Below are 22,132 nucleotides of genomic sequence, written 5' to 3'. Positions count from 1 at the left end.
ATTGCTTAAGCCATTTCCATTGTGTTATCTTACATACCAGACAGGAACAAAAAAACTCATCCCACTTATCAGTTTACTGCAAAGTAATCTCTAATTTTACGGAGTTGCGTGAGAGCTGAGCTCTAACCAATTTTGAGTCAAAATTGCATTTTTGAAGATAATATGATTTCCAGATTGGCTTGTTAGAAGATGCCCTACTACTGGGGTATGTGGGTGGATCAGTCGGTTGAGTGTCTGACTTCAGCTCAGGTCATGATCTCGCTGTTCCCAAGTTCAAGCCCCACACTCTGTCTCTCTCTCAAAAATAAATAAACATTAAAAAATATTTTTAAAATTCAAAAATAATTTTTAAAAAGGTGTCCTACTATTTATTTTTAAATTATTTTCTTTTTTTTAATGTTTATTTATTTTTGAGAGTGAGGGAGGGAGAGACAGAGCACTAGCGGGGGAGAGGAAGAGAGAAGGAGACACAGAGTCCAAAGGAGGCTCCAGGCTCTGAGCTGTCATCACAAAGCCTGATGTAGGGCTCCAACCCACAGACCGCGAGATTATGACTTGAGCCGAAGTCAGACGCTTAACCGACTGAGCCACCCAGGCGTCCCACATTATTTTCAATATATCTTAAACACCAGTAAACCTTAAGTTGACTTCAGATTGGGGGTCCTCCACTCATTTTTGTCTTTTGTCTTTGCTGTTCCACAGAATGAATGTATCGGAGGGGTGCCTGGGTGGCTCGCTTTCTTGAGCGCCTGACTTCGGCTCAGGTCATGCTCTCATGGTTTATGAATTTGAGCCTTACTTGGGCTCTCTGTTGTCAGCTCAGAGCCTGCTTTAGATCCTCTGTCACCCTCTTTATCTCTGACTCTCCCCTGCTCATGTTCTGTCTCTTAAAAATAGATACACATTAAAAAAAAAAAAAAAAAGAATGAATGTATTGGAAAAATGAGTCAGCTTAGCAGAGGGTACACAGGAAACGAGCGAAGGCCCCAGAAATGCTGCAGGGTATGGGTGATGAGTGCCTGGACAGATGCTGGCAGCAGAAAGTAAGAGGTCTTATGAGAAAGATTCCGTGTTGTTAGAATCAATAAGGTTTGGCACCTGGTTGAACATGAAGGACAAGGGGGAGAGTTCCAATGTGTTGAGTCAGGGGGCCAGAGAACCATTATAAAAACAGAAACCTTCTGGACTTGGGGGCAGGGAGAGGGGGGCAGCTAGAAGGAGGAGTCAGTGAGGCAGCAGGAGAGGAGAGCCAGGACAAAGCAGCAACTTGACTTGGGGTGCCCTTGTCGATGGTTCAAAGCATGGCACTGGAGTTCTATAGATAGAGGTGTAGGTTTAGGCAAGTTACCTCATCTCTCCAAGCCTGTTTCCTCTCTTATAAAATAGGGAAACGATAGCTTCTTCTCTGGGTCGTCATGAAGATTAAAGTACAAGAGAATGTAAATGTATGGCATAGTGTTTGCCACATAATCACCACGTGGGAAGAAGTTAGTGCCTAGCATGGAGGGGGAGCTCCAAAGGATGATGTGGTAAAAACGGATTCAGGAGAATGCAGACTGAGAAGAGCCAACTGGATTTTGTATTTAGGGTGTTGCAACCTTCGATGAGAACAATTTTAAGAGACAAGCAGGTGGGGGTAACCGTAAACAGCGAGCGGGGTCTTGAAAAATCGGGAACAATGAATGTAGGCGTTATTTTTTTTTTAATTTTTTTTTTAACGTTTATTTATTTTTGAGACAGAGAGAGACAGAGCATGAACAGGGGAGGGGCAGAGAGAGAGGGAGACACAGAATCGGAAACAGGCTCCAGGCTCTGAGCTGTCAGCACAGAGCCCGACGCGGGGCTCGAACTCACGGACCGTGAGATCATGACCTGAGCCGAAGTCGGATGCTTAACCGACCGAGCCACCCAGGCGCCCCTAGGCGTTATTTTTTTTGATGGGGTTGTGATGGGGTTGAGAACGCAAGCTTAGGGTAGATCAGGGAGTGGCATGGCTGAGGAACATTCTTCTTCATTCCAGCTTTTCTGAGAGCAGGGAAGACTGGGAAACACTTGTATCCCATTTGAAGGGAAAAAATGGAAAAAGATAAAGGGAATTTGAGTTGAAGAAAAGTGCAGTGAAATATACAGCTGTGTTATCCCAGGAGGTGGGGTATGTACTTGAAGCTGCGAGCTGGGTGGCATGGGCACAGGGGAGAATCTGACAGGGAGACCGTGCAAGGTGAATGACAGAGTTAAGAAGCAGGTGTGGGGCAGGGTAGGAAGGAAGGAGGGGTGACAAATGGCCTGTGTGAACAGGAACGGGCTGAGGAAGAGGATGGCCAAGGTCAGGACAAAGAATAGCTTTAGGAAGAGTGAGTAAGACATGTGGCAAGCTGGAAGCGGGTGGCCAGCCGAGAAATTTCTAAGACCAACTTTTGCGTTCCAGGACGATCAATTACAGATGGGCTCCCAGGCATGTCCCCGCCTAAGTGTGACTGAGGCAGAGTAGAGGTGAACTTTGTTCAAAATGTAGGAACCGGCGGGTGGGAAGTAAAGCCACAGAAATGGAAGCATGAGAAATGGGTCAGCAACAGCGGGGTTCAGCACTCACCCTTAGTGTCAGGGGGTCCAGACTGGAACCACCCTGTGAAAGTCCTGTCAAGCGGCCCAGGTGGGCATCATTAACAAAAGGGTGATTCTGAAACCAGTTCCCGAAACCCAGTCTGTCCCCTGGCCTCTGTGCCAAACAGCTTCTGAAGGCCTGTTGGGGGCACAGGGAACCTTTGGCTCCAGAGTCAGGGAAAGAGCCTCCAGCGTCTTGTGATTTAGCTTCACTCAGAGAACTCTCTTGGAGGGTCTAGGATACCAGGTTCTATGCCAGCTGACACTCACCAGAACTAGAAGTCTATTATGTCTATAGCCTCCAGAAAGCCCAAACCCCATGTAACCATCACTCCAGGGGGGGGGGGAAATGACTGTGCTTCCCAATTAAGCAACATTGGGTGGAAAGGCTGAGAATTTCTGAAGAGAAGAAGTTGGTTTTGCCTCAGAGCCTTTTTTTTTTTTTTTTTTTTTTTTCCAAATTCACATTTCAGCTTGAGAGTCTTAAACCTCTTTGGGTTATGGTTTCTATTTGTTTCTGACAGGACTGTTTTCACCCTGGAAATAGAAGTATGGGGCAGGCTTGAGGCATGGTTGTGAAATGGAAGTTTTCCAGGAATCTCTTACTTACAGATAGTCCCAGGCAACTCTGATTAGTTATGTCTGGGAATCACAATTGAAAAATACTGCTCTAGGAATACATTCTAACTAAAACCCCTCTCACCTAGGTGTCAAGCAGGAAAATGAGTACGTACTGATTCGTACTCAAATGTGAATGACTGATAGGAGATAATTGTGTCAGCCTCCTGTATGTCAGGATACAGTTACATTGTAGCAGCAATACACACTTAACTAAAAAAAAAAAAAAAAAAAATGACATATTAGTACTGGTGGAGGGATGTCTTCCCAGGTCATCTGAAATCACATCATATTGCAGGGGACTATAAAGAAACATGCCCTCATAAAGAATGGTGAATATATAAATAATGAATGAGTAAATGTTCTCTTGACTATTAAGAGTTTATAACGATAAACACACATTCATTTAAAAACAACAACAACAGGGGGCGCCTGGGTGGCGCAGTCGGTTAAGCGTCCGACTTCAGCCGGGTCACGATCTCGCGGTCCGTGAGTTCGAGCCCCGCGTCGGGCTCTGGGCTGATGGCTCAGAGCCTGGAGCCTGCTTCCGATTCTGTGTCTCCCTCTCTCTCTGCCCCTCCCCCGTTCATGCTCTGTCTCTCTCTGTCCCAAAAATAAATAAACGTTGAAAAAAAAAATTAAAAAAAATAAAATAAAAAAAAATAAAAACAACAACAACAAAAGCAACATCCCTTGTGGATTAACAAGTCTTTTAATGAGCATCCGGGCCAGAAATAGATCAATGAGATAGGAACCACACCTTATGATTGTATAACTCTTTAATTTTGTACAGTGTCCTTCTCACTAAATCCCCCAGTTCTATTCGTTACCATCATTATCTTTATTTCCTAGATTTAAGTTCAGAAAGCCTGCTTTGCTCTAAGTGGTGGAGCTATAACCCAAACGCATGTCTCTCAATCTAGCACCAAATCTTTCTGGTACTTCACCGTGGCCCCTGACATCATAGCTGACTGTGCAAAGCCTTCTTCAGAACTGTCCTCCCTCAGCATTATTTACCACTTGACTCATCAGATATTTTCTGCTCCACGATAGATCATGTTCCCAGTGTTTGTAAATATCCAGCTAAATTATTACAGCTGTCTGGTTTCATGTTGAGAAAGAGCATTTTTGTTTTGTATGAGGAAATATATCTCGATGGAGAACAGTAACAGCAGTTTTCGTCATCAAAGAGGGTGAGACTTGAACTTGGATAAGAGAAGCCAAGAAGTACACCTGGCAAGTCTGGGAGTGGAGAGAAGGGGTACTAAAGATGTTGGGGTGGGGGAAGAGAGGAAAAGAAGCACAGAGAAAGGAATGTGGGAAGAAGCAAGAGAAAAAGGAAGGGAGCCAGGAAAGAGGAGTGTTCAGGAAAGAGGGTTGGGGTGAGGAAGTATAACCGGCCCAGGGGCCGGTGCAGGATTTCTAAGACGGATGACTGAAGGTTTAACCACTTCTTAGGGGAAGTAGTTCCATGGAGAGTGTGGCACAGGGAATGTTATGTGCTGCACATTTGTGGCTGTGATCGATGCCATCAGCAAGAGGTTCTTCTTGTCAAAAGAGCTTTTGAAACTCTCTTTGTGGTGACTCTTGGAGAAGCCATCATCAAAGCAGATCCCTGCAGTCTGAACATAAATAGCATCCACTCAAATATGGTGCCTGCAAACATCCTCCAGGGTCAACAGTGAAAGATTCATCAATGGGACCAGTAGCAACACTTTAGTTAGTTAGTTAGTTAGTTAATTTAAATTCCAGCCAGCAAACAGTCTAATATTAGTTTCAGGTGTACAATTTAGTGATTCAATACTTACAGTACCCGGTGCTCATCACAAGTGCACTCCTTAACCCCCATCATCTATTTCACCCATCCCCCCACCCACCTTCCGTCTGTCTGGTCACTATCAGTTTGTTCTCTATAGTTAAGAGGGACCAGGGGCGCCTGGGTGGCTCAGTCCAGTGAGCATCTGACTTCAGCTCAGGTCATGATCTCCCGTTCGGTGAATTCGAGCCCCGCATTGGGCTCTGTGCTGACAGCTCAGAGCCTGCTTCAGATTCTGTGTCTCCGCCTCTCTGCCCTTCCCCCACTCATGCTCTGTCTCTTTCTCTCTCTCTCTCTCTCTCTCTCTCTCTCTCTCTCTGTCAAAAATAAATAAACTTAAAAAAAAAAAAAAGAAGGAACAAAGGGACATCACTGAGCTGTCAGAACCAGCAGAGCAACCCCACTGGTAAATACTTGTGACTTAGGTCTATCTCTGTATCCTTAGTGATGCCAAGTGTGTCCTTTAAACTCGGTCAGATGAGCTTTTTAAAGTGCCTTTAAGGGCAATTAAAAAAAATTTTTTTTAACGTTTATTTATTTTTGAGACAGGGAGAGACACAGCATGAACAGGGGAGGGTCAGCGAGAGGGAGACACAGAATCTGAAGCAGGCTCCAGGCTCTGAGCTGTCAGCACAGAGCACGATGCGGGGCTCGAACTCACGGACCGTGAGATCATGACCTGAGCCGAAGTCGGCCGCCTAACCGACTGAGCCACCCAGGCGCCCCAAGGGCAATTTTTTTGGGCACAGAAGACAAGTCAGAATTTGTTTGGGGTTTCAAAACTAATCTTCTATTTGTTAAAGTTAGAAATTTTAAAAATCGGCTTTATTTTGGGTAGAGTTCACCTTTAAAATCATCTTATGGCATTTATAAGTCTAGTACATTTTAGCAAACTTTAACAGCAGGTTACTCCATTTACAAATTTAGTAAACTAAAGATCTTCAAATATTTTAAAACTGCATTTATAAATTGAACATATTCAATAATCTTTCTTAAGTACTTTGAGTATTTAATTCTTATATTAATTAATTCTTATATATTTAAGTTCAGAGCTTCCAATGCTATATATAAAATTAAATGTTATGTATAAGTAAGCTTAGTAAGAATTCCACTGAAAATTGCAAGTCTAAATCAATTGCTCAATTATACCTTTTTTTTCCCCCCAAGTAAGGTCTATACCTAACATGGGGCTTAAACTCAGGATCCCCAAATCAAGAACTGTGTGCTCTACTGACTGAGCCAGCCAGGTGCCCCTCAAGTGTGCCTTTTGAAATAGAGTTATAGGTCTGTCATTCCAATAGGTTAATTTCTCAGGATTACAAATACATAATTTCAAGCATGCAGATTCCTCAACACACAAAAATTATACTATGGTCATGGTTTTCATTACACAAATGTGTGTGTATGTTCCTCCCTGGTCTATATTTATTCTTTTTTTTTTTTTTTTTTTTTTCAACGTTTATTTATTTTTGGGACAGAGAGAGACAGAGCATGAACGGGGGAGGGGCAGAGAGAGAGGGAGACACAGAATCGGAAACAGGCTCCAGGCTCTGAGCCATCAGCCCAGAGCCCGACGCGGGGCTCGAACTCACGGACGGCGAGATCGTGACCTGGCTGAAGTCGGTCGCTTAACCGACTGCGCCACCCAGGCGCCCCTCCTCCCTGGTCTAAATACCAATGAGCCAAATGTGGGTCTTGTATTTCTAGTGCCTCAAGCCTTTTAACAATTGTTAAAAAGTGACCCAGTTATTTATGGGTACACCTCATGGATGTACCTCAATATGTGATCACAATTCCAAGGTCATTGTATTGACAAATTGTATAAAAATAGGCAAAGTATGAAATGCACACGCTACTCATTTCAGCGTGTGTGTTCAGGGCTTGCTAACGAACCTGTTTTAGTACTGCTATAATGGCATTCACATCTTAGAGTCACCATGCTGGCGCCCAGAGCAAGCAAAATGAGGCAAGCAGTCTCCCTTGCAGAGTGATGTCTGGAGTGTTACAAGCCAAAGAGACATTCAGGGTTTTGTGGTGAGGATTAAGTGAGATAATCTGTAAAGTCGCCTAGCAGAGCTTCTGGTGAATAGCAAAAGTGTTCAAACAGCTAGCTGCAAAAGGAATGGACTGAACAGAAGTTGTAATAGAAAATTAGAGACCTTAAAGAAGCTTTAATTCCCTGTTACGATCATGGCCTCTATCTCTGTCCTTACCTTTACTCTTGGGGAAGGGACTGCAAACACTCGAAGGCAAGCTGTACTTCGTATTGTTAGTCATGATCCACATAGCTTAGTCACTCTGTGTACATGATACCTTTTGCATTAGTCAGGATGGAAAAAAGAGAGAACCCAAATAGAGTGGCTCAAACAGACACACATTTATTCCTCTCTCACATAACAGTGCACGGGTAGCCAGGGGCTCTGGGGCTGGCAGATGGGTATGCTTCAGAAAGTAATTCAGAATCCTGGATTCCATACAGCTGGCTGTTCCATCATTCCCCAGGGTGTGGTTCTCATCCACTTGAAGGGAACTGCTTTTCCCACTGATTCTACCCTGTAGCTCATCTAAAGGAGAATATATACTGTTTCTGCTCAACTTGTGAAATGGATACCAGTGCTTATCATACAGAAGTTAGCCAAGAACCTTGGTATTTATTTTGTAGATAATATAACATGTTTTTCTGTGGAGATAATTGGTTTAAGATTTTATTCTGCTACTGCTTAAGCACCAGCATGAAGGCTTTGCTTGTAGAAAGAGGAATTATCCTATATTTCTTCCTAAAAATAGCCTCTCCATATGAATTTCCACCATTAACTGTGTGTTCAGTTCTCCCCCATTTTTCTTATCACTCCAATGTACATGTAATTACTACTTAACTAGTATAATCTGTGCTCTAAAATGCTTAGTCTACAGTCATTTGGGAATAATGTCTTAGGGATGGAAAAGAAACTAACAGTTAAATTTCTACTATTGCCAGAGACTATGCTAGGTTTTTTTTTGCATATTATCTTTTTTATAGCATCCAACGACTTGGAACTATCCCCCTTTTACAGATGAGGCGTCTGTGACTTGTATTAGAATTTAAGTGACTTCCTCTATATTAGACAGGAGGTTCCTGGGTGGAGCACTGGTCCTGGAGAGAAAGGGAAACTCAAAAGACATGTGGCAACTACTTTGTGTAAAGAGCTCTGACTCAGTGGCGTTGTTGGGTCTGTCTTTGGTCACAAATTAGCTATATGGCCTTGGACACATCCTATCACATCACTGGGCTTCATTGTAAAAGTGAGTTGGGTGTAGATATTCTCTAAGTTGTATTTTGTTCAAGATTTCTTCTCCATTTTCTCAACTTTGACTTCTACTGAGTATTTTGAGCACATGCCAACTGATAACAATCCATCTTACCAGGAAGGTTATCTGATCATACTTTAGCTGGGTTCTAAAAGTGCAATGTTGTCTTTTTGGGAGCTTTTATGAAACAGCGTTCAAAATCTCTTATTTCATTTTTACAGTTGGCCTTGAATTGTTAAGTGTAAGAGGCAGCTGTTGAGAAACTCAGAAGCTCTCTTACCTAATGTCTCTTGGCTGACGGCGGCTTTGGTGAAAGAAACACAAGACTTGCTCTCTGATTTGGCCCTCCAACCAGCTATGAGTCCTGGAAAGTTAGTTCCTTTACTCCTATGCTGAACATTAAGATTTTTTCTGATCTTTACCAATTTGGTAGTAAAATGTTCTGGTACTAATCAGGATCCCACACCCAATTCCAATGTGTGTGTGTGTGTGTGTGTGTGTGTGTGTGTGTGCGCGCGTGTGTCATGGGCAGGAGGGTTCCCCACACCAACAAACAATTCTCTGATAGCATCAGATCCCACAGGTCAAAGGCTCAGTCCCACAAGACTGCCTCCCTACCCCCACCCACCACCACTTGCAAATCCAGATGTCATTCGTGCCTCTGACCAGTTGGCTATAGATCAGAAGCTCCAACGATCCCCTTCCTGGGTTTGATTAATTTGCTAGAGTGGCTCACAGAACTCAGAATAGCATTTTACTTACTAGATTACCCGTTCGTTACACAAGGATATAACACAGGGACAGCTAGTTGGAAAGTGACATGTAGGGGGAAGGATGGGGAAAGGGCTAGGAGCTTCCGTGCTCTCTGAGTGTGCCACTGCCCCTGAATCTCCATGTGCTCACCAATCTGGAAGCCATCTGAACTGCCTATTATTGGGATTTTGTGGAGGCTCCATTTTCATCCCGCCTCTCCTATCTGAAGGATAGGGAGAGAGTGGGGCTGAAGAATCCAAGCTTCTAATCATGGCTTGATCTTCCTGGTGACCAGTCCCCATCCAGGAACCCACGTTCAATAGAACAATGCTTCTAGTGTTCTTTTCACTTAGGAAGTTATAAGGATTTCAGGAGCTCTGTGCTGGGAACCAGGGACAGAGACCAAAATATATATTTTCTGTTATTTCATAGGTAGTTAAAACATACAGTATTTGTTTTAAATGTCTTTTTCATCTGATGGCCCAAAACCTTTATACGTACTTATTGGCCATTCGCATTTTTCCTTTGTAAATGGTTGAGTTGATCAATTTTTTTGAAATCATTTTTCTCAGTGACTGGTATGGTCTCTTAATGAATCAAGGATAGTAAAGACTGTTATATAAGATGAACCTTTCTTTCTTCCAGTTTTCATTTGCCTTTTAATTTGTTTAATGTATTTATTTAAACTGTAGATGAGAAAGAGTTAACATTTTCATTCCAGAAAGCCTCAGATTTTGGGAGATATCACTATTCCTAGGGTTATATGGACATATAAAATTTTAAATGTTTATGTGATGATAGGTCTATCTTTTCACTGATGCTTTCTTTGCATTTTATCATGGTCACTAGTCTAGATATGTCTCTGTGAAGATAGGAAATGCCAGTTATTTCTTCTTATTACCTAACAATGACCAGGAATATGGAGCATGCATAATAGAAGTTTCTCCAGTAAATCAGTAGAAGGTGTATGGGAAACATTTGTTCTATTTGCATATTGTCCCCTGGGTCACTTTAGCACTGACTGAATAGCTGGGATTCATGTTCATTGTCGGTCCTGGCCAACGTCGGCTTGGACATTCTGGAATGGAGGTGGTTGACCGCTGGCAATCAGGTTTAAATTACATTGAGGAGACTAGAGAACAGAGTTTGTAAACTGGTTTTAAATGACTACAGAAGGTTACCGGAGGAAGAATTTGCCACAGAGACAATAAACTTCACATGCCATTACTGAGGCATACATTATGCCATAATTTCCTTTCCTTGAGCCTTTACAATAAGGGGATTTGTTGTCTAAATTAGCTTAGATGTCATTTTGCCTGGACTTAGAAGGGTTGCATATCCTTTTATGTTTATCTGGGACATCTTCTGTGGACCTTTCACCTCTCAGAGCCAAAATTCAGAAACTTGCCAATGTCTCTTCATTGAGAATATCATAAAAGTGTGTGTGTGTGTGTGTGTGCAGGAAACAGGAACGCTCCTGCTATAAACAGGGATATCTTAGTGTTATCTTTTGTTTTAGGGTATTTGGTCTTGAATCACACTTGATCCATGGTTATATCCTTGACTTTGGAACAGCACAAACTTTTGGATTCGTATCTGTTCTAGAGTCTGCTTTTGCAGGAATAGAGGTGTATTTTCCTAGAGTGGAGACCAAAGTGTTCATCATCACTATCATGTAGACATAATGTATAGAAATGTAATTTAGAAATTCACAAGTAATGGGGCATCTGGGTGGCTCAGTCGGTTAAGCATCTGACTCTTGATTTCAGCTCAGGTCATGATCTCACGGTTCATGGGTTTGAGTCCCACATTGGGCTCTGGGCTGACAATGTGGAACCTTCTTGAGATTCTCTCTCCCTCTCTCTGTCTCTCTCTCTCTCTGCCCTTCCCCTACTCACACACACTCTCTCTCTCAACATAAATAACTAAACATTTAAAAAAATAAATAAAACTTCACAAGTTAAAGTCAGAAACATATTTGTTATAATACATGTTCACACATAACACATTTCACTGTTGGAAAGTAGAAATCCAACGGGAGAAAGAAGAAAACACAAGTCGTTTACACTCCAACTCATGCAGATAATAATTGCTAAGAGTTTCGAGTTATTGTCTCAAACAGCACTTTCTCGTGTGTGTGTGTGCATGTATACACATGTTTGTGTGCATGTGTGCACATATGGACTTGCCAGTGTATGTGTTATTAAAAATTATTAACCTATATTCCATTTGAAACCTATTTTTCACAACTTTACTGAGATATAATCAACATCTAATTAATTACACACATTGAAATTGTACAATCTGATAAGTTTTGACGCATGGATAAACTCTGAAACCATCACCACAATCAGAATAATTAACATATTACTACACCCAGAAGTTTCCACACATCCTTTGAAATCACTCTCTATTACTCCTCCCACCCCATCCCCAGGTATCCACCGATCTTTCTGTCCCTGTAAATTAGCTTGCATTTTCTAGAATTTTATATAATGGAACCAGGCAGCATCTAGATTCATCCAGCTTCTTTCATTCAGCACAATTATTCTTAAATTCATCCATGTTGTTGCATGTATCAATATGCCATTTCTTATTGTTCATAAAAAAATATTTTATTAAAAATTTGATTTATTATTTTCATTGTTCATACTGTCTTCCTAATACCTGTGGAAACTTGCATTCCTGATATGGGTATTCGTGTCTTCTTTCTTTCTTTTCTTCCCCCCAGTCAATGTGGCTAGAGATGTATGAACTTTATTCATTTTCTCAACAAACCAGCTTTTGGTTTCATTGATTTTTCTCTCTTGTTTTTCTGTGTTTTATTTCCTTGTTTTCCACATTGATTTCTATTATTTCTTTCCATATGGTTACTTTGTCTTCCTTTGCTCTTCTTTTTCTAGTCTCTTTGAGTAGCAGCCAAGACTATTGATTGGTGGATTTTATTCTTTTCTGATTTAGTGCTGTAAAGTTTCCTGTAAGTACCACTGAACCGTTTCCCAAATTTTGATATGGTATGTTTTTGCTTCCATTCAGTCAAAATACTTTTGAATTTTCCTTTCAATTTCTTTGACCCGTGGGTTATTTAGAAGTGTGTTATTTAGTTTCCAAATATTTGAGGATTTTCTAGATGACTTTCTGTTGTTGATTTCTGATTCTATTCTACTGTTGTCAGATAATGTATTTTCTGTGTGTGCCTCAAAACTTTTCAGATTTATTGAGACTTGTTTTAGGGCCAACACATGGTCTATCATAGTAAATTATCCCTGTGCCTTTGAGAAGAATAAATATGTTGCTGCTGTTGGCTGGAGAGTTCTATAGATGTCAATTAGATCAAATTTGATGACAGTGTTTTTCAAAGTTTCTGTACCTCACTGATACTCTATTAATTCTGTCAATTACTGAGATCGGGATATTGAAATCTCTGACTCCAATTCAGGATTTCTCTATTTCCCCTTGCAGCTTTATCATTTTTACTTTCGTGTATTTTGAAGCTCCATCCTTAAAAGCACGAATATCTAGGTTTGTTGCGATACTTTCTTGACAAATCGACTCTTTTATTGTTATGAAGTGACCTTCTTTATTCCTGATGATATTTTTTTGCTCTAAAATCTACTTTGTCTGATATTAAGATAGCCACACCAGCTATGTTTTCATTGGCATTGATATGGTATAGTATGGTGCATCTTTTTCCTTCCTTTTATGTTAAGCCGGTTTGTATTGTATTTAAAGTATTTAAAGTTGGATTCATATAGGTAGTTTTTTGCTGGACTTTCCTTTTCGAATCCAGTCTAATAGTTGGTGTGTTCAAGACCATTTTCATTTAATGTGGTTACTGGGATGGTCTGGTTGAAGGCGCTCATCTTGCTATTTGTTTTGTACTTGAGCCGACTGTTTTTTCTCTTTTCTCCATTTTCTGACTTGGATTAATTGCATGTTTTTTAATGAGAGCAATTTTCCTCCTTTTTAAGCTCTTCACTGTTACTCTGTTGTTATTTTAGTGGTGTCTTGAGGGTGTGTATTACACCCCTTTAAATAGCAGTCTACCTTCAGGGAATATGTTACCACTTCACTTACCGGACGGACGAGAGCTTCCCAGCAGTATACTTCCTTCCATTTCTCCTCTCCTGGCTTTTGTGCTATTGTTTTCATATGTTTCACTTCTGCTCATATTATAAACCTCACATTACCTGGTGATTATTTTTTTCTTTAGACAATACATTATCTTTTAAGTGATTTCAATAGTATGGAATAAAAATCTTCGTATTTCCTCGACACAGTTCACTTTTCTGGTGCTCTGCATTACTGTGTGTAGATTCAGGTTTACATCTGGCATCATTTCTCTCTGTGAAGGACTTTCCACGGAAATGTCTCATCGTACTGTTTTTTTGAACAGTGTTTTCATTGGGTCAAGGATTCTAAAGTGACTTTTTCTTATTGTACTGCAAAGACCTTGTTCTCCTATTTTCTTTCCTGCAGGAAATCTGATATAATCTTTATCTTTGTTGCTCTATAGTAACATGGTTTGGTCCCTCCGCCCACACTTTTAAACGTTTCTCTTTATCACTGGTTTTGAGTGATCTGATTCTGATGTGCCTTGGAGTAGCTTTATTTGTTTTGAATGTTTGAGTTTCACTGAGCTTCTTGGACTTAGGGTTTTTGTAACTTTCATCAAATTTGGAAATTTGGGGCCATTACTTCTTCAAATAACTTTTTTCTTCCCGTCCCCTTTCTAGCTGCTTTCCTTCAGAGACTCAAATTACACTTACATTACATGAGTTGACATTTTTCCACAACTCATTGATGTTCTGTTTTTTCTGGTCCTTTTTCTGTGTTTCATTTTGTATAATCTTTTTCTGTGTTTCCTTTTGTATAATCTTTATTCCCATACAATGTATTTTTTTTCCAAAATATTTTCATTTTTACCTGCAAGAGTTATCTGGGTTTTTTTTTTTTTTTTTAAAAAAAAAGGTTTTTTTTTAATGTTTATCTGTGTTTGAGAGACAGAGAAAGAGAAAGAAAGAAAGAGGCAGAATGGGAGGGGGAAAAGAGCAGAGGGAGAAGGAGACACAGAATCTGAAGCAGGCTCCAGGCTCTGAGGTGTCAGCACACAGCCTGAAGGGGGGCTCTAACCCATGAATGAATGATCTGAGCTGAAGTAGGATGCTTAACCGACTGAGCCACCCAGGTGCCCCTGGGTTTTATTTTTTGGTTTTCAGCCTACCATCCACTTAACACAATCATTCGTGTCGTTTTTTGCAACATGGGAAATTCAAATATATTGGCTGTTTTCATGTCTTTTTTCTACTGATTCTACCATCTTGTGTGAGTTCTGGGTCAGTTTTAATTGATTGTCTTTTCTTTTCCTTAAGGGTAGTATTTTTCAGCTCCTTCATGTCTTGATACTTTTTTTTTTTTTTTTTTTAGAATTTAAATTTTTTTTTTTTTTTAACGTTTATTTATTTTTGGGACAGAGAGAGACAGAGCATGAACGGGGGAGGGGCAGAGAGAGAGGGAGACACAGAATCGGAAACAGGCTCCAGGCTCTGAGCCATCAGCCCAGAGCCTGACGCGGGGCTCGAACTTGCGGACCGCGAGATCGTGACCCGGCTGAAGTCGGACGCTTAACCGACTGTGCCACCCAGGCGCCCCAATCTTGATACTTTTTGATTAGATGTCAGAAAAAAATTAATTTTAACTTGCTGGGTATTAGGTATTTTTGTGTTCCTATCGCTGTTCTTCGGTTATGCTCTGGATCACTGTTAAGTTGCACGGAAATAGTTTGATCCTCCCGGGTCTTCCTTTTAAGTTTCCTCACGTGTAACCAGGGCAGTATTTAGGCTAAGGTTAATTTACATTACTGATGAGATGAAATCTTTCTAAATAAGCTGAGTTTGATGACTTATGAATTAGATCATTTTCCATTCCATTATATCATGAATTATATCATGCACTGGGAATAGGTACTATTCCTGGCTCTATGTGACCTGTGATGACCATTCTCTGTCGTCATTTTGGGAGTTCCTTTCCTTGGCTTCAGATAATTTCCTCATAAGCATGAGCTGTTCAGGATCACGCTGAGTAATTGTGGGGCCCCTCTGCAGGTCTCTCCATTCAGTACTCCCTGAACTCTTGACCTTGGCCTTTCCAGACCCCCCAGCTCTGACACCTCAACTCAGAGGGATTGCTGGGCTCCTTCCGTTCCCAGTCCCGTGCTACAGCCCAGAAAGTGTGCAGGCAATCAGCCCCAGGGGCCGTGGGCTGGTCTCCTTTGCCTCTCATCTCTCATGTCGGTATCTTAAGAGCTGTCAGTTCATACATTTTGTCCAGCTTTTAGTTGTTTTAGGAAGGAGAGCAAATCCAGTCACTGTTACTTCATCTTGAGTGGGAGTGGAAATCACAAGACCTGTTCTTGAAACACTTAAAATATGTCACAACCATACTGTGTTTCTTTAAACGTCATTAGTCTATAGGATTTTTGATGACTGCAAAGTATTTTATTAGGTAGGAGTAGCATAGATTATTCAGTCAATTAGGGTGCATGGTTATTTCCCCACTCTTATCCACAACAAGGCCAGTGAAAAGCTCAATATTTTTGAACATCCATGATTTCTTCAAATATATTAACAGAAAACAAATAACCAAGTTAAAGAGGAGTTTTATTCCAGTGTCCAACTTACCCTCTAGAAAGGTTGTACCAGTTTGTATATCCATCATCTTGCTGCACTTTTTGCCAGTATCAGATATTGTAGTTTTGTAAAGCTTTTTACAAATTCGATAAGTAGAAATGGTACTTTTATGGATTTTAATGTGTATTTCCTGGTTAGTTTTGAGGCATGATATTTGTAATTAGCTTATTGAAAAGTTCTATGACCTCTTCTGTGTATTGCCTATTTATGTCCTTTGACAATTTAAAATCTAAAGTTATGCGTTCTGTTATTGATTTATAAAATATATTTGTATAGAAAGTATATGTGTGTGTGTCTACATATAAACTCTATAAGCTATATATGAATATATAAATTTCAAATATTTCCCCAGGCTTGCTATTTATAGTATATTCAGCTGTAATGAAATTGATTTGACCTTTGCAATTTTGGTTTCTGTCTTTATCATTGTGCTTTAGGAAGTCAAATATTACTTGTACCTCATAACCAAGATAATAGTTTACTCTGTTTGTTCACAGCTTAAGTTTTCTTAACTTTTAAACCTTTAATTCACTTGGAACTTAATTTTTTCATCAACTGAACTTTATTTTTCTCATCATAATATATTTTACAATGCTTACATTAAAACATTTACAATGCTAAGATAAATTTAAAATGCTCTTAACGCTATTTATTTAAAGCCTATTCTTGCCCCGAGAATTGATATGCTGTTGTTTTACCATCTTGTGATAAATTCTTCTGCATGTTGAGATCTGCTTCTAGACTTTTTATTCCGTTCCGTTAAGCAATTTGTCTCCTCCTGTGGCCATTCCACATTATTTTCATTACCTAAACTTTGTTGAACAATGGTAGGCCCAGGAGAGAACATCTGGAAGGACCAACACCCATTCTCTTAACCTTCTATTATTTTTTAACATTCTCCTGGAAAATGTTATTCATTTTCTCAAGTATTCCCGGAGAGCTGAGAAGCAGTGCAGATATTGGGTGTAGTGTAAACTTTGCTTTCCCGGTAATTGAGTCCAAATCCCACCTCCCCAGCTGATTGACAGGGGACCCAGCAAATTTATTCACTTCTTCACGGCCCAGTTTCCTTATCTAGAAAGTGGTGGTACCAACAGGCCCTAGTTTCTAAGTTTAGTATGGTGATGCTTGCTAGTTTGGCGGCTGGAGCCAATGCCTAGAACACATGAGAACGTAATAAAAAGCTAGTTTTGCTATTTTTATTTATTCTCCAATTTAATGTTAGAATTATTTTGTCAAAGTCCAAAAGAATTCATTGTGATTTTTATTGTGTTTTACATTGTTATGTTATTATGATTTATTACCTCTTATGAAAACATAACACGACTTCTTTTCCTTATTTTCCTTTTTGTCTCTTTCATGTCTTATCGGTTTTGTGTGTGTGTATATATATATAATATTATGCATAATTATATGTATCTTGCACAACTATATTCTACACACACTATTAGAAGTAGGACTTAGAAATATATGAACATGTGCGAAGTTATTATCTGTGAGTACTAGGGATAACACTCAGAAATACTCAAAATTTCTTCTCTGAACATATATAGCCAGGAACACATGATTTTAAAACGACTCTGGTGCCCCAATATTCCATTGTTTTGTGCTTCAGATGTAAGGATAGTACCTGTTAGATAGTACGAGCTACGTATTATGGAAGTATATTGGCAAATAAATTGTTTGTTTGTTTGTTTTTAAAAAAAAAAAACATATCATTGATGAAGGAAGTTGATTTCAGGAGAATTGGACAGGACCCTGCAAAGAAACAACCTTGAGAGGATGAGTAAAGTGATTTCCTGAAAATGTACATGTGTGGTCTCTGTTGAAATCCCCTTCTTTCCTTTCTCAATTCTCTTCTCTCAGTAAATATAAGTTTTCTTGGAATGCTTCAAAGTATCTGGACTTGATCTCAGAAGACCATCTGTTATGAATATTCACAAGGGTCAAGAATTTCAGCAAATAAAGGCCATGTGTAACCTTTTATGAGCCCCGGATGGAAGCTTGCTTCTAGATTTCTAGGTTTAGGAGACCTAGGGTCATAATGGAAAATGTTGACATTCATTTACATAAGAGGAAAGAATGAGAATACGACTACAGCTGGCTTTCCTCTTGTGTTCTGACAACATTAAAAGGTAAGGGAATTGACTGAGACACCAGAGAACAAGGGCCACCACACAAGGGAAATATGGAGGACATGACCTACAGAATTGGATTTTCCTCTTACACGCTCACTGTGTTTGCTTGAGATTCCAAGGAGCAAAGGCCACTACAAGAGGAAGGTATCACATCACAGTCAGAACATTTCTGATCAAGACAAAGCCTGTTTACCCAAAGTCACAGACCCCCTGCCCAAGACCCGGGCCCCAGCTCCCACCCACTGCCCTTGCTGACCTCTGCCTTTCATACTGAAACTTGGACTGCCTGCTGGCTGTGCTCCTGGTAACCACATGTGGGCCATCTCACTGTCCTTAGAGATCTGTCTCCTCGAGGCCTCTCAGATGCCACTGCTGACCAGTACGGACATGGTACCAATCCTAGATTTTAAGGACAACACAATGAAATGTTGCTTTCTATGATAAAATGAGTTTATTTGCTTCTGATAAGTGGACAAAGGTCTGTTGAAGACATAGATTGCCTGTGTGGATAGTTGATCTGATGACACTAGGAGCGGAGGACTTTAAAGAGTGGAACAATCTCTCAGATAGGAAGTCCTGACAACACAGAGAGCAAAAAACCTATTAAGTAGGAGTAGAGGTTGCATTTTTGTAAGGGAAATAGAATGCAAAAACCCATGGAGACTAAATGATTTCATACTAGCAAGGGTTCCTATTACCTCCTCACTGATAGAACCACAGGGAAAACAGTTGTGGACCTATTATTATCAACTAGTAGTTACCTACTGCTGTGTAACAAATTACTCTAAAATTTGGTAGCCTGCACAAGAAACCTTTATTATGTCACACCTTTTTCTGAATCCAAGAGTGCCTTAGCTGGGTGGTTCTACTTCGGGTTCTTTCATAAAGTTGCGGTCACCTTGCTGGCCAGAAGTTGTCATCGCTGAAGACTTGACTGCGCCTGGCAGATTTCCCTCAAACTCACTCATGTGACTTGTCGGCAGGAGGCGTTGTTACCTCTCCGTGGGCTGTTCATGGCATGGTTTCTCTTAGAACGAGTGATTCAACAGTAAGCCCTAACCCAATTTTGGAGGTGGCAAGTGCTCACTTATTCTATATCTTGTTGGCCACGTAGAGCTGCCTGGTACGGTGTGGGAAAGCACTATACAAGAGAGGCAGAGATCATTGGGGCTATCTTGGAGGCTGGTTGCCACACCCACTGAAGGTGCTTTTTATTGGGACCTCACAATTTCTAGCTACCCAGTTGCTCATCCTTTTGCTTAAACTGCTCAAGTCTGGCAGGGGACACATGACCATGGAGCAATGTAAATGTATTTTATAGAAGTCATTGACTAAATATTTTTCATTGTTTCCTTTGGAGAAGGAGTGTGTGTGTGTGTGTGTGTGTGTGTGTGTGTGCGCGCGCGCACGTGTGCATGTATGTATGTGTGTATGAGAGAGAAAGAAACAGAGACAGAAAGAGAATATAAAAATCTAATTTTTCAGCTCAAGATTATTTCTTTTTCCAACTGAACATATGTCCCATTGCTCAGGTCTCAAAGAATCTTTGTTAACTCTGCCAAACAAGGACTTTTTTTGAACTTTGGAATAGGAGTAATGCTTTCATGCTTTCATGCTTTGTTTCAGTTTTTAACTTCTGAAAAAAGAGAAAGAGTACTATAACCCAAAGCTTCTAACTTGCATCGATTGGATTAGGATGAGCAGGAGACAATTATTAAGGATAATTGCTTCAATAAAATCATGAACAGCCAATTAAAGTCCTGAAGATTAAAAAAAAATACCTATCTCTGCAATCCTGAAAGATCTGAAAGAACTTACAACAGTATGAATATGAAATAAGGTTGAATTTGATTTCCTCTTAAATATGATGAGGAGAACAGGGACCAAGCGTGAAAGGAAAGTTAGAGACACACAAGGCTAGTTTTATGAGGAAGTAAAGTTTCTGGCGACCTATTCAATTTGATTTGGGTTTTCTGGGTTAAAACACTACTCCTACAGTTTTCTTTTTTTTTTTTCATAGATGCTGAGATTACTTTTTAAGTTGCTCAGATTTAGTATTTATAAGGCTCTTCTATTCTTCAAGTAACTCTCTGCTCCTTGGGAAAATAAAGCAGCAAGGCGTGCTAGTCAACATATTCAATGGGTTGTGGCAACCAGCTAAGAGGTGAGAAGGTGCTAGAAGGGGGAAAAGGGTGCTCATGAGGAGGTAAAGGTGAGCCAAAGGTGGATGTGACAGAGGAAAATGGATTTGCAATCCAGAAGCTTCAGCTTCTTTCTAAAAGGGGGGGGGTGCCACCTTTTTAACTGCCTAGAACCTTGGTGCATTCGGGGTGCGCTCGTATGAGGACAGGCACTGGGACAAAGTGGAAGGCTCCTGAACACTTTTGTGAGGGAAGGGGCAGTGATGAATGGACGAGAGAGGGGATGAAAGAGAGATGGTAGGAGGCCATGAAATCTGCCATGGGCTGCACAGATCTTAACTTGGTGCACCACGTTTCAGAACCATTTGGTGTAAAGGGATTTCTTGTGCCCACTGGAAAAGGAACTGAGTTCTAGGCTGATGACAACCAGAACAGAGATGGGACTCCAGGGGCAGCAGCCAGGGACAGAGGAGACCTTGATAATGAGCCCAGGAATTAGTGGACATCACAGGAAAGACCTGCTATCGTTTGGTGGTCTGAGCCAATTGTTCCAAGCTCTCCAAGGGGCAAGGACCAGCCAACCTCTCCGTTTTGGCAATTTGGTAAGATTTTTGACATTTCAAAGCTGGTTTTGGTTTGGTGCAGAGCTAAGATGTCCTCTCCATGTGGACAAAACCCATATGCAAACACACGAGCCTGCACTTGGGATGTGTATGTGCGTGCATGCGTGCGCACACACACGCACACATGCACACACACGCACACACATTTCAGCTCTTCTTCAGTGCCAAGTGGTTGTTCTCATTTCATATGAACAAGTTTGGCCAGTTTTGAGGTTTCCTTTCATGTCACTGAATGGTGAGTTATCACAGATGTTGCTCTGCTCTCTCATAGAGAAGTATTACCCCCCATTGGTTATGGGGTACTTCTGTTCAGAAGGGTCACCTCCAAGGAGTCCAGTCATTTTTAGCGGGTGTGGCCTGAGGGCGAGTCACACTTGGAGTGCACCATGGAGGATCTTCAGGCCGGGGGAGGGACCTTTGAGGGGTTTGAGCTCTTGTCTCTTCCACAGTCTCCTAGTCTTTCCTCTGCTGAATTCAGAGATCGAGGGATGGTTAAAGAGAAACTTCCTGAAGCTGCCCATGGCTGTGAGGCCCCTCTATCTTCCTCCAAATAAACTTGATGGACCTTGATAGACATCGGCCTTTCTGAAGTTCAGACTTCTTGAAATGTTGACGGAAACACTGAAAATGCCATTAATCATCTTGATAACCATCAAGTTCGCACATACCAAAGCTAACAGTCTCTTTGAAAGATAAATTCCGCAGCAGATTTTAAATGCTTCCGTCTCAACACTCACATGATGGCTAAGGATATCAAGAGATCTAGAGTTGGGACAAGTAGCTCAACCATGCCAGGAGGATTTTTGAAATTCCATTTTTGAATAAAAATGACTTGGTCTTTTGATAACCTACCCTACTTTTAAGAAATATTCAGGTTGTTGTAAATTTCTGTCTAATTGAAGCTCAAAAATTTCAGATTTGTAAAATACTACATTCCCCCCCTCACACCTTAATTTTTTTCACAAAGTTTAAGTTCCTTGAGGTCAGAAATGAGTCTTATATTTCTCTTACATCTCTCACAGTGCCTGCCAGCCTGTTGGGGGCATCAATAAGTATGGGTAAGTTTCTTTGAGGCTATTTTTCCCAGTTTTCTAACAGTGGAGAAGAAATGATAGATGACCTCCTGGAAAAGCATGTTCCACATAAAGATCATGCAACATGTAATTAGATTTTGCTGTCAATTTTCATCTTTTATGTACAGTGACCACAGGTAAGGAGAAAAGGCAGTTTGGCTGTCTTAGTGCAGTTGGGGTCTTGAAGCAACCATGAAAAAAATAAGCAAATTTTGAAGTGTGCGTGTGTGTGTGTGTGTGTGTGTGTGTGTTTAGTACAATTGTGATGGGCACAATAGGTTGAGCATATGGCAGGGCAGAAAGCCATCGGTATCCATTAATATGGCTGACCCCTTACACAGATTATTCATTTAATATTGATAACAACACCCTTATCACGAAAGATGTAG

General features: G+C 40.7%; 1 protein-coding gene across 1 annotated transcript in view; it reads left to right on the top strand.

The window, feature by feature from the left end:
• The window catches only part of IL1RL1 (interleukin 1 receptor like 1), a 72,229-nt gene that overhangs the window by 13,049 nt on the left and 37,048 nt on the right, over positions 1-22,132 (top strand). The window lies entirely within an intron of this gene.

The sequence above is a fragment of the Leopardus geoffroyi genome, chromosome A3 (genome assembly GCF_018350155.1).
Source record: "Leopardus geoffroyi isolate Oge1 chromosome A3, O.geoffroyi_Oge1_pat1.0, whole genome shotgun sequence".
Taxonomy (NCBI): Eukaryota; Metazoa; Chordata; class Mammalia; order Carnivora; family Felidae; genus Leopardus; species Leopardus geoffroyi.
The sequence above is the reverse complement of the archived record's forward strand: the minus strand, read 5'-3'. Positions and strand labels throughout refer to the sequence as shown.